This window comes from Triturus cristatus, chromosome 1_1 (genome assembly GCF_964204655.1).
Source record: "Triturus cristatus chromosome 1_1, aTriCri1.1, whole genome shotgun sequence".
Lineage (NCBI taxonomy): Eukaryota > Metazoa > Chordata > Amphibia > Caudata > Salamandridae > Triturus > Triturus cristatus.
In genome coordinates, this window is record NC_140579.1 from 150,239,386 (window position 1) to 150,252,339 (window position 12,954).

The following is a 12,954-nucleotide window of genomic DNA, read 5'->3' on the forward strand; positions in this document are numbered from 1 at the left end:
GTAGTATGGTAAAGAGGAACGGCCATTCCAAGGAATCGAACGCTTTGGTAGCGTCCAGAAAAGCTGCCATTGCAGGAAGGTCTGGGTCAATTTGGTGGACGACTGAGAAAAAGGTGCACAAATTATGTGAGGTAGCGCGCCCTGGTATAAACCCCGATTGGCCTGGTCTGGCCACAGTCAGGAGAAGCGGCTGCAGTCTGTCTGCAAGCAGCTTGGCAACTATCTTTGCGTCAATGTTTATCAGAGATAGAGGATGGTAAGCGTCACACATATTGGCTTTTTTGTCCGGTTTTAGAATTGTAATTATCACAGCCTTGAGCATTGTAGGAGGTAGGCAGCCACTTTCAAGTGATTCCTGATAAACTGCAAATAAGTGAGGGGCCAGCTCTTCAGCGTTTTATAAAAGGATGGTGTCAGCCCGTCAAGCCCAGGAACTCTGTCACCCGGCAGACCTCTGATCACCTGAGTAATGTCTTCCACTGAGAAGTGTTCATCGAGATATTCACGATGGGCATCACTCAACCAGACTGGTGCGATGGAGTCCAGGTAGTCCTGTAGGTCAGGGTTCGGGCTGGACTGCGTGGCAGTGTAGAGAGTTGTAAAAAAAATCCTTCATTCTTCCTAGAGTAGCGGACTGTCACTGGATTGGGTTGGAATCTACGTCTAGCAGTTCAGTTATGTATGAGGAAGCATATTGTGATTTCAGTGAGCACGGCAGGGCCCTATCCGGATGGTCCTACTCTCCGTATCTGCGGACGCAAGCGTTTTTGCCTAGGAAATGTGACTCACGAACCGCCTCCGCTTCATACTCTGATAGCTTTTCCCGAATAGTGGCTAAATGAACAGGGATACCCGTGCAATAGTATAGTAGTTCTTTTTGGTGTATCTCTTCCTCTACTTTCACCAGGGTGAACCTGATAGATTTTAAGACCCCGGATTGTTTAGCTATGCAACTTCCTCTTATGACAACTTTAAAGGCTTCCCACAGTGTGGAGGGTGAGTCTACTGATTTTTCGTTGGTAGTGAAGTACTGCTGAAGTTCTTCGCGTACCTCTTCTCTAAAAACCGCGTCGACAAGGCATGTGGCGTTAGGCGCCAGCTAAAAGCACCTGGTAGTGACAGTGGAATAGTCTAGGTGGATAACACCGGAGCATGATCAGACAGGGTGCATGCAAGTGTTTGACGGTGGTGGTCCAAGTGGCTACATTCTTAGATAATAACCAGTAGTCTTGTCTGGACCATGCACCATGGAAGGCGGTAATGCAAGTGCCTTGTCAGGCACATGGACACCAGGAGCGCCAGATATCTATGAGATCGTGTTCCTGAATTATAGTTGTGAGTGTATTGTTTGCTTTGGGGTGCAGTGCTCGGGTGCTTCCCACCCTATCTAAAGAATCTTGCAAAACAACGTTATAGTCTCCCTCCTACAATCAACGCCTCCCCCATTAGTATAATTTTAGACCAGATAGTCTCAAATAGGGCTGGGTAATCCGTATTGGGGCCATATACTGCAGCTAGGGTTACAGGTGTGGTGTGTAAGATGCCTTTCAGTAAGACGTATTGTCCACCAGGGTCAATAATCGAGCTAGTCGTAGTCTAGCCAATGTTGCACATTATCAGGATTGCTGTACCCCTCGCATAGTTTGAATATACAGCTGAGTGCACCTCCCCCCAGTATCTGTTATGAAGTTTGGTGTCGTTGGCACTTTGGAGGTGTGTTTCTTGCAGGAAACATATGTCAATCTTATGTCTTATTGAGTAGGCGTGAACCAGCCTGGCCTTTCCATGATCATTAAGGCCACTTATGTTCCATGTGATTTATGTGACTGTTGTCATTGAGTATGGTCAGTGGTGAGGCAGGCGTGACGCAGACACCCCAATTTGTGCGTATCTGCAGGTTTGCATATAGTGTCCGTGCTTGAGATGCAATGTGTGATGTAAACAACTGTTTGGTTCATATCTAAGCATGATGGAGCATATGTAGCCGATGTCATAGTGACGATATCCAACTTACCATTTAACTTGTAAAACCCTGTGTCCACCCCCCCACACAAACCCCCAAACAGTTTGTGAAAATACCATCCACCCTCACCCCATCAATCCCTCGAACGAAACAGTCAGTGGTAACCATAGGAGTTCTCCCTGCGGGCGAACTACCCTGCTCGTGAGGCAAGGTGGCAGGGAGCATGTGCAGGATAGTCAGGTGAGCCATAGGTGCGGGTGTGTTAAAGAACAGCGCCTAAGAGTGATGCAGATTGATAATCACAGGATCAGTTCGGGCAAGGAGGCATATTTTATTGCAGCATGGTAGCAGTTTGCCATCAGTCATTATGGCTAAGTCCTGCTTCTTTTGCGACGGTTTGTGATGGGCGAGGTGAGCGTCGCCCAGAGCAAGTATGTGTGGCGTATTTGAGGGCGGATTCGGCATCGGTGAAGAAGTGTGTCTGGCCGTCGTATGAAATCTTGAGCTTGGCCGGGTGGAGCATTGCATACGGGATTTTGGCTCACTGCAGGAGGCGTTTAGTGGGGAAAAATTATTTGCATGCGGCCTGGACCAGGGGAGGGAATCGGGAAAGATGGAACTATTGTTGCCCTGGTGATTGATGGGGCCTTTTAAGATGGTGCCCCTGTCCCGGTAGTTCAAGAGACGGGCTATTATGGGCCAACTGGTGGCCTAGGACTCAAGGTTCTGTGTGCACGTTACACCACGAATATGGCAGATAGTGCCGTCGGAAACAATTCACGCAGCAGAGATTCGATGTACTGCTCCATTTTGGGTATGGCTGTGGTTTCCGGTATTCCAACTATGCGAAGGTTGTTGTGCCTAGAGCGCGCTTCCAAGTCTTCATTCTTCGCTTGGATTAAGGACAGTACTTTTTCCATGTTGAGAAAGTGTTCCTTGTATTCAACTTGGAATTTGTGAGCTTCTGTCACACAGTTTTTTAATGCATCTAAGCTGGTATCATGCAAATCTACTTGACGCTTCACTGAGTCCAGCCTGGAGGTAAGCACGTCAAGCTTAGTATCAATCAATTTTAGATTTGTGCGCACTTCTAGCATGATTGTGCGTAAGTCTTCCTCTTGTGGGTCTCCGCTAGGCTGAGATTCAAGGTCCGGCTCAGAGCTAGAGTCCATAGTGCGGGTGTGGCGCTTATTCTCAAACGTGAGTTTGGGCTGTTTTGGATTGTTTTTCCCCATATTGTATGTAAGAGAGGCTGTACACTGCGTTGACTCTTATCCCAGTGCTGTGAGGCATCACTATTAAGCAGCACAAGCAATCAGGGACCTACCCAGCAGGGTCTTAGGTGGGGCCGATGCCTGCGCCAGGCTATTAGGCAGCATGTGGTACGGTAGCACTCAGGTCCCAGCCTCAGCAGGGGTCGTGAGTGTACAGGGATATGTTGCTCTGCACACACCGCGCCCAGACCCAGCACCTGCCTCCGCCCCCTCTAATGTCCCGCAGCAACCCCAGGTACTCGGGGCCCGCAGGCCAGTGCGCATCGCGCAGTGCGCTCAGCTATCAGGGAAGAGCACCTGCCCAGAGCCTCGATGTTGCCAGAAGGCTGGCCCGCATGCACACAGGTCTGCGATGCCCCGGTGGGCCTAGCGGGTACTCACTGTTGGTCGGGGGGGTCTCTTGCCAAGCATCTGGGATGATCTCTGGTGAGGACGTAGCCCCTCCGTGAGCTGCTTCACCGCTTTGAAGAGTCGCAGGCAGGGTCCAGCATCCAGCAAATAGGCCGCAGCGCCTTGTTCCCACAGTGTACACAGCTTCTGTCTGTGGGGCGCACCGCTGCCGTCTGCCGGCAGGGCTCCTTCGAGGTAGACCATGTATGTACCCCTAGTCACACTGCAAGCCGCCTGGGTCCGCAGCAGTAGTACGAAGAAGCGCTTCAGCCAAGGTCCCTGCCTCAGCGTCGCAGGTTGTTCTGACCTCCTCTCAGGGTAGTCGCGGAGGACATCTGCTCAGGGTTATCAGAGCCGGTGGCGGTGGCACAGCACGATGATGTTATGGCCGCAACTGCAGCGTCCTCGCAGGCCAATCTAGACCGTTGCTACGGCTCCGAGCAGCACCTCTCGCCATCAACCCCGGTGTGCCTTCTCCAGTTTCATCCACTTCCTCCTAGGCGAGTCGAAGCACACCTCAGCTCATATGCAGCGGGGCTGGCGGTCGCGGCCCGAAGTATCCGGTGCTATGGGCCTCCAGTCACGGGAGGTCCGGGTAGGGGGCAAGGTCGCAGTGTGTCCTCACTCGCACCCGTCCCCAGTGCGTCGCAGGTTGCAGCACAGGCACCGAGCAGCCCTATGCCTCAGAATAGGGCTCGTTCGAAGCACAGCAATGCATGGTATGTAGCTCTAATTGTTTAAGGGCACGATCTCTCCTCTGATAGCAGGATTATGTAGGATAGAAAGCCCGGCCAGCAGAGCCCACTTAAAAAGCAGCCATCTTGTTGCTCAGCTAAGCCACGCCCCCTAATTTTCTCTCCTTTAAAAGCATTCAGAAATATCGTTTTGTTCTCCTGCTTCAATATGGAGTTGAGAACGACTTTTATTTAAGAATAAAATACAGCAGTGCTTCAGTTCTGAACCTCTGTGACTCACATGGGTCATAAATATGACCGAGCTCTGCTTTATATCAGGCTCTGCTATCTGCAGCCTGGTAATGTAAAATAAACATAGCCTTTGCTTAACTTTAAAATGCAACACTTATTTATTGCAGTTCTTAGTTAAAATTGAACTCAAGGCTGGGAGCTAGTCTGAAGGATTCTGTGAGCTACTGGTGGATCGCAATCGACTGGCTGGAGATACCTGCTCTATATTTAGTCAGAGCGAGCTGCCTCCTCGGTCACTACACCCATGCATTGTGGGATACAGTAGGCCAAATCCTACCAGCAGTTGTGGACAACCTACGAGTGTCTTTAGCCCAAACCACCCAGGATGCAGTGATATTTCTTATTCTGTCTGGCCTGGGCATGACATGAGCTTTATGCCTGAATGAGGTCTATGGGCTTCTCTGTTGATTTCCAGGCATCCTGGATGGACATGCCATTTGATTTCGTGCGAAAATGGACTTGGCCTTGGAGCAATTTAAACAAAGTCCCGCCACAGCATGTCCCTTAAGTTTGTCTGACCCTACCTGACACTTTCTCCAACAGTTCTGCCCCTTTCAGGGCTATGCCAGGATTTTCCATTCTCACCAGCACCAGACCCCACTGTTGGCACAACAAACTTCTCAGCCCTTTCGTCATTGAGACTGGAGCTTCCAGAGACAAGACTCGAGCATCAGCGAGAATGAGCAGCGCAGATCCGTGACCACACTGTAGGAGGCAGAATCTGACATTTCATGAAAGGGTGGAAAAACATCTCTTTTGGACACATGGGTCCTCTGATTGTTCAAAGGGGATTGTCTTCCCATTTCCTTCTAGCCCAACACACCTTCCGCTCCCACTCCCCCAATCAGGGCAGCTCACGGAGGACTTTTCCGTTTTTGCAGCAGCAAGTGCTGGCTATTTTTCCAAAGGAGCCATACAGAGGGTTCTGCTCTTCAAAGCAGCAACTGAGTGTTATTCCTGCTACTTCCTTGTGCTGATGAGGGTCGGGGGACACCATTCTATTTTAGATCACCACCCTCTCAACACCTTTCTGCACCAGGTTCAACTCAAGATACTCTTGCTAGCCTAGGTTCTGTCTGCCCTGGATCCTGACGACTGGATGGTAGTGTTGGACCTGCAGAATGCATATTTCCCCATTCCTGTCCTCATGGCCCACAGGCGCTATCTGCTGTTCATAGTGGGCCAAGAGCATTTACAGTTCGCTGTGCTCACTTTTGGTCTCACCAGTGCCTCTTGGGTGTCCACAAACGTGATGGTGGCAGCACTCCTATGGAGGTTTGGAATTCCAGTCAACCCCTACCTCAATGACTAGCTCCTAAAGGCGGGCTCGCCCAAGGCAGTCATAACCTACCACCAGACTACAGTGAACTTCTAAAATTTGCTGGGGTTCAGGATCAACATGCCTGAATCACGCCCAATTCCTTCACAGACGCTCCCTTTCACCTGAGCCATTCTGGACACACTGTAGTTTTGTGAACAACCATCCCGCCACCCCCCTCTCTCACCCCCCAGAATGGTGAATCCAGGACACTCAGGCTATGATCCTGATGTTTCAGCTGCCGTCCTGAATCTCAGTGAGGATGATTGTGAGGCTGCTGGGACTGATGGCCTCCTGTATCCTGCTGGTCAAGTACCCTAAGTGGCATATGCAGGCTTTGCAGTGGTATCTGATGTCCCAGTGAACACAACATCAAAGGGGTATCTGACAGATCCGGATTTTGAAGAAGACTGCAAAAGGCTTGCTGTGGGGGTTGCTGGACTGTGTTTGTGTCAGCTGCAGACCCCTTTCCCTAACCCACCCAGAGCTAACAGTGGTGACCGATGCCTCATTTCTGGGTTGGGACAGCCTCTTGGCATTGTAGGCCTCCTACAGTCCATTAAAGGGTGACTTGTGCAGGTGCTTACAGACAGCACCACTGCCGTATGGTACTGCAACAAGAAGGGTGGGGTGTGGTTGTGGACCCTTTGTCAGAAGGCGCTACACCACTGGAAATGGCCAGAACACCAGGGGATTTTCCTGGTTGTATACTATATGGTGGGATCTCTAAACATCATGGCAGACAAGCTCAGCTGTCAATGCCTAGTGGATCACGAGTGGCAGTTACATCCAGAGGTGGTGCAAGGTCTCTTCTGAGAACAGGGAGAACCTTGGCTCGATCTTTGTGCCACTGCAAGAACGTGCAAGGATAGACTTGATCAGAGTGCTGGCAAACTTCATTTGCCCCCAGAACAATATTACACCCAAGTGACTTTTGATGGAGGAGGGCCAATTGTTCGGGCATTGGTAGATATTCACCAAGCGAAAAGTCTAATTTCTGAAAGTTAGATAGGGAAGACCTAGAAAGACACACCGGTATAATGGTTCCTATTTTAGGGATGCACAGCCAATAGGTCTTGCTTATGTGAGAGCTGTTGGCTTGTTGGAGTAGAGGGGCACTGCGTGGCATGGAATGGCATTGTATGAAGTAGAGTGACATTCTGTGGCATGGAGTAGCACTAAGTGAAGTGGAATGGCATTGAGTGGTGTTAAGTGGTATGGCATGCAGCAACGCACTTGAAACACCTCATCAAGGGTAATAAGTGATGTATCAATAAAATGAAAGTGAAGTGGATTGGTATTGTGGGGAGCTGTGTGGAGTGGCATGGAGTGACTTTGTGTGGTGTGGAGTGACATTGTGGAGTTGCATTGTGTGGCATGGAGTAGAGTGGGATTGTGTGGAGTAGAGTTGTATTGTTTGGCATGGAGAGAAGTAGCATTGTGTGGAGTGGAGTGACATGGAGAGGTATTGAGTGTATTGGAGTGGCATTGCATGGGGTGGCATAGTGTGGAGTGGAGTAGACTGATATTTTTGTGGCTTGACATTGTGTGGAGTGGCACTCTGTGGCATGTATTGGAGGGGCATTGAGTACAGTGGAGTGACGTAGTGTGGAATGGCATTGTGTGGCATGGATTGGCATTGTGTGGTATGAAAAGTTGCCCCTGAACATGGGCGTTGGAAGTGTGGGGGACACAGGGGATATATCCCCCCCAAATTTTGTAGTGGGGGGACACAGGGGACAAGGGTGGGGGGGGTACGAGGGGACAAAATAATTTCCCCTCTCTCTTCTGCCTGTGGCTATGTCAAAGCGCGAGTGCTTTCACGTGCTAATGGCCCTGCACTTAACTTTTGACCTTCCCTTTTGATGTGCTGCAAAAGCTCCAGGAATGTTTTCACACCTCGGGCATAATTACAAGAGCCTATCCCCATGGAAATGTCACTTTTTACGACATTCCTGTGGCGATAGGGGCTTTGCCTTATTTACAAGGCAGCGTAAGCCACCTAACGTTGCTTAGCGCTGCTTTGTAAATAAGGACCCCTTTCACGCTATACTTAGTGTGAAAGGAGAGGGCAATGGGTGTTGCTGTGGGCGTTCCACCACAACACCCATCGATTCTGACGTTGCCCCCTATTTACAAGAGAGATGTTTAATTTCTCCTCATTTTTGCTGTTTTCATGTGTGCTGGGTTGTGCAGCACACATGAAAACAGCAAAAGGCCAATGATTGTTTATGTACGGGAAGGTCGCCCTTCCTGCACATAAACAATCATTTTTTTTAATGCCGTTTTGCAACTTCTATGTGTGCTGCATTAAGCAGCACACAAAGAAGTTACAAAACAGCATTTAAAGATTGTTTATGTGCAGGAAGGGGCACCTTCCTGCACATAACTAATCTTCCCCTGCACGCAGGCACCCTTGCAATATGGTGCAAGAGTGCCTACATTGGCGCTAGGCTGCTAAGTGTAGCACCAGTGCAGGGGGGTACGCAGGACTGCACCATATTCTTGTAAATATGGTGCAGCCCTGCGTTTCTGAAGTGGCGGAGTGAGGTGTTAAGCCTGGAAGGCAAACCCCTCACTCTGCCACTTCCCTTTTATATATACCCCATCGTCCTCACGGCCACCGCTGTCTGCAGTCTGAACTTACAGGACAAAGGAAGAGAGGTAGTTTGTTGATTGCTCACTGCATCCTGCCCCTTCTCACCTGGGACCCTACCTTATTTGACTGTTTCACACTGCGCAATTCAGCCACTCAAAGCCTAATGTTTTGTTGAAATGTTTATTTTGAGCAGTTGAACCTTTCCCTGGAACATGAGAACAATAAACATCAGACATAGTCCAAGCACACATCTTGCATTATGTTGTGTCAGATGTGTTGGTTTGTCCTAAAATTTACAAAAATAACAATTTAAATACCACTATTTTGTCTTATTTCTTTTATAGCGCTATCCAACCCAATCCAGGGTGTCACACATACACATTATGCATTGACAATAAATCAATTTACAGGATGTGTTACATAAGATTGTGAGGGTTACAATGTGTATGAGTCACATGTCCTTTCCTTCATAGTTCACTGTGCTATATTAGAAGAATTACAGTTTATGAACTGCACGTAACTAAAGGATCTTTGTGTTAAAAGCAATAACCCACTTACCCATCTACATCAAATAAAATCCGTCATCTGTATATCACATGATGTGCTTTGCTTGAGACATATTAACCCTCTATTCTACATTGATTCAAAACTGGGACAAGACAAAACACCTCTCTCTCCAGCAAGATCAATAACCTCCAGAGTTATCTTACCATTATTATTATTTCCTGAGATTTACTGCGTACATAAATATCTATGCAGCAGGTGCCTTAACCCCATAAGATATTTTAAAATGCAGACTTTGTAACCAATTAAGCAGAACTGATATACTGCCACATTTCTCCTCGTTGTTAATTTCATTCAGGCAGAGCTTTAATAAATAAACGTATAAGTAGATACCTAGATCTTGCACCCGGGTTGCATCACTTTTTTTGTTAAATATTGTAATTCGCTCAAATGTACTCATGTACCCTGGTAGGAGAAGTATATTGGAGAACTGGTGTTGGTGGTTGGAGGAGGCTGGCTTAGTATATGGTGCACTCTTTCAGCAGTGATGCACCTTGTCATAATCCAGGCAACCCTTATGGTGATTTTAGTGGCCTTTGATAACCATAGAAAACTCTCAAGGTGGCTGCTGTGGAGAGAAGCCTTCAGGCTTATCCTGAAGGAGTGTAAAGCAGCTTGTTTTACCACATTTAATTGATAGTGTAGATTAGATTAAAGAGAAACACACAGTGTTTATATAAATAAGGCTATTTATTACGCAACACAATCACTAACACATTGGTATATCTCCTACCCCGAGACATCAACAATACACACAAGAATACTTCTAAATAATTAGGTAATCTGTCATAGGAGATTGAGACACAAGGAAGTACCCCAGGTAAGTATCCAGGAACCCCCATGTGGTCTGTGTGAAGAGTGGAAACACAGCCGCGTACCCAATGGAAGTCAATGGAGAAGTTGCGTTGCAATTTTACAGAAGGAGGACCCTTCTCAGAGAAACCCGAAGAAACCCCTTACAAGACGGGAGGTTGGAGAGTCACCTCAACCCTGGATGCCCCAGGAACCAGGTTACCTGCACCAGCGAAGCCAGCTGCATAGGGTTGAAGTCACGTCGGAACCTGCCATAGACAACAATGGAAGACTTCGAAGAAGATGCCTCTGAAGAAGCATGTGAAGGAGCACGGTGGAATCCAAGAGTGGATTCTTTTTTTTTTTTAATAATCTTTTTATTAAGTTCAACAGTAAACATACATACATGTTGCATATAGTACAGCAAGGTCGTCACAATTCTCATTACTGTAGCTCCGGTGGGTAACGGTATGATCATAGTATGTCCATAGCTCTTCCTCTATTACGCTGCATTTCCAGTTCCTCCGATGGGGAGACACATAGAATACCCCGGTATTCATTCCATTTCCCCCATTTCCTGTCCCATTTCTTTGGGCACCCTCGTGTCTTAAAAACGTCCGTCTCCGCGACCATGCACCTATCTAATTCTTTCAACCACAGGTGGGGGGAGGGTATATCTGTCGCCCCCATTTTCTCGCTATCTCTCGCTTAACCAGGGTGCATCCCAGCGAGGTCAGTTGTTGCTTCACCTCTGTAAGATCTGTGGGGGCCCAAATATTAAGGAGTCCCAATCTTGAAGTAAGGTGTATCTCTTTCCCCAGGGCACTTTGTATGTGCGTCTTTGCCCCTTCCCATATGTGTCACAACTCGGGGCACTCCCAGATCATGTGGAAGAAGGTAGCTGGTTGTGAGCAGCCCCTAAGACAAAGCATGTCTGGTCTAGCCCCTATTTTTGCTAACGTAGTGCCCAACATGTAGGACCTATGGAGAATTCGAAGTTGAATCAATTTGAATCTAGAGTTAATTGCTGCCTCTTTGGGGGACATTAGTGCCGACTGCCAGTCCTCGTCATCAGTTATCCCCACAGCTCCCTGCCATTGCTCCCTAAGCTTGCGAAATGGGTCTGGTAGGTTATTACATATCTTCCTATATGTTAGTGATATCGCTTTTGTCTGGAGCGGTCCATCGAGCAGTCTGTTCTCTAGTGGGGACGAATCTGGTATGTCCTTAAGGTCTGGTATCGCCGTAGTGAAGGCATGTCTGACTTGCACATATCTGAAGAATTCTCTTTGGTTCATATCATATTTTACCCGTAATTCGTCGAACCCGAGGGGCGACCCTTTTTTAATTTAGTCCCCGACTGTGGATATACCTATTATATCCCACTTGTCAAATCCAGGCTGGTGACACAGGAGTCCTAGTTGCTGAGTATACCACAGGGGTGTGAGTTTTGTTATTATATTGGACCACCCCAATCAGGAATTTGCCTGGTGCCATATCCTGACCGTGTGGGCCCAAAGTATCGGTTTCTACTAGCCCTGGAGTACAGAGCCCCCAAATATCCCGATCTTCCCTTTTGGTGTCTGTCCAATTGATACGCTGGATCAACCGGTGAACGATATATCCAGTGATTTATCACCACCAGTTGCGACGCACAATTGTACAGTCAAAGGTCCGGGAGGGCAATACCCCTGTCATACCACCCGCTTGTCAGTTTTGTCAGAGCTATACGGGGAACCCCCCCATCCCATAGTAGCGTTCGGATTTCACTCTCTACTCCAGAGAAGTAGGTATCTGGGATACGCTGTGGGCAATTCTGCATAATGTATAAAACCGTGGGAGAGCTAACATTTTAAAGAGGGCCGCTCGGCCAAGGAGGGAAAGAGGCAGAGATCTCCAGTGTTACGTCTGCTCTCAACCTGGCCAGTGGTGGTGCCAGGTTGCGCTCGTAGAAAAGGGTGGGATCTGCGGTAATATATATCCCTAGATATCGGAACCCTTCTGTGGTTATTTCCACGTTGCACCCTCTGGGAAGTCTCGGGACTGACCCCCTGAGTACAAACAACACTGATTTACTCCAGTTTATGGCATATCCGGAATATTTTCCGAAATTTGTAAAAATATTTAACACCCCATGGAGAGACCTATAGGGAGAGGCAAGGTATAGCAGAATATCATCCGCGTACAGCGATATACGGTCGTCGTGATCATCTGTCCATTTGAAGCCCCTTATCATGACGTCTCTTCGCACCCATGCGGCCAGTGGTTCCAGCATAAGGGCAAATATCAGCGGTGAGAGGGGTCATCCCTGCCGGGTGCCCCTTCCTAGTGTAAATGTTTGTGATGTGCAGTTGTTAACTTGTACCTGGCCCTTTATGTTGGTATAGAGCAGTCGCACCCACCCCCTAAATTTCGGTCCAAAACCCATTCTGTTTAGGACTTCAAACAAGTATGGCAATTCGATTGAATCAAACGCCATAGTGGCGTCCAAGGACAACACTACGGCATCCTCCTCTATGCATTCCCACCTAGCCAGAACGTTGTGAAGGCGTCGGATGTTAAGTGCCATGTTCCTCCCCGGCATGAAGCCGGATTGGTCCGGATGAACCAAAGAGGAAATGACCCCAACCAAGCGCAATGCCCAAGAGTGGATTCTTGAAGAAGAGAACCTGCAAGCAGAGGGGACAGAGTCTATGCCACTCAGAAGTGACCAGGAGGCACGGACGCACAATGCCCACCGATATTGGGAGGTTCAAGAGTGAAGACGGTGACCTTGTTGCTGCATCTGTGAGGACCAGGCGATGCTGAGGAAGACTACGAGCCATGCACGAGCTGTCCAATATTGGGTGTTGGTGTTCAGGTGGTCAGTGTCTAGCAGGAGGACTAACAAGCCTTGGTAGCCGCAGCTGGCGTGGAAAGCAAAAAGATGCAAGCATTGGGACCAGTAAGCATTGGGATCCAAGTGACTCACCAAGTGCAGGAGAGTCAGAGCAGGCCCCAAGAAAGCAGAGGAGCCCCCTGAAGCAACAGAAGACCCTCCAGAGGACCCTCAGGCTGAAGGCACAGGA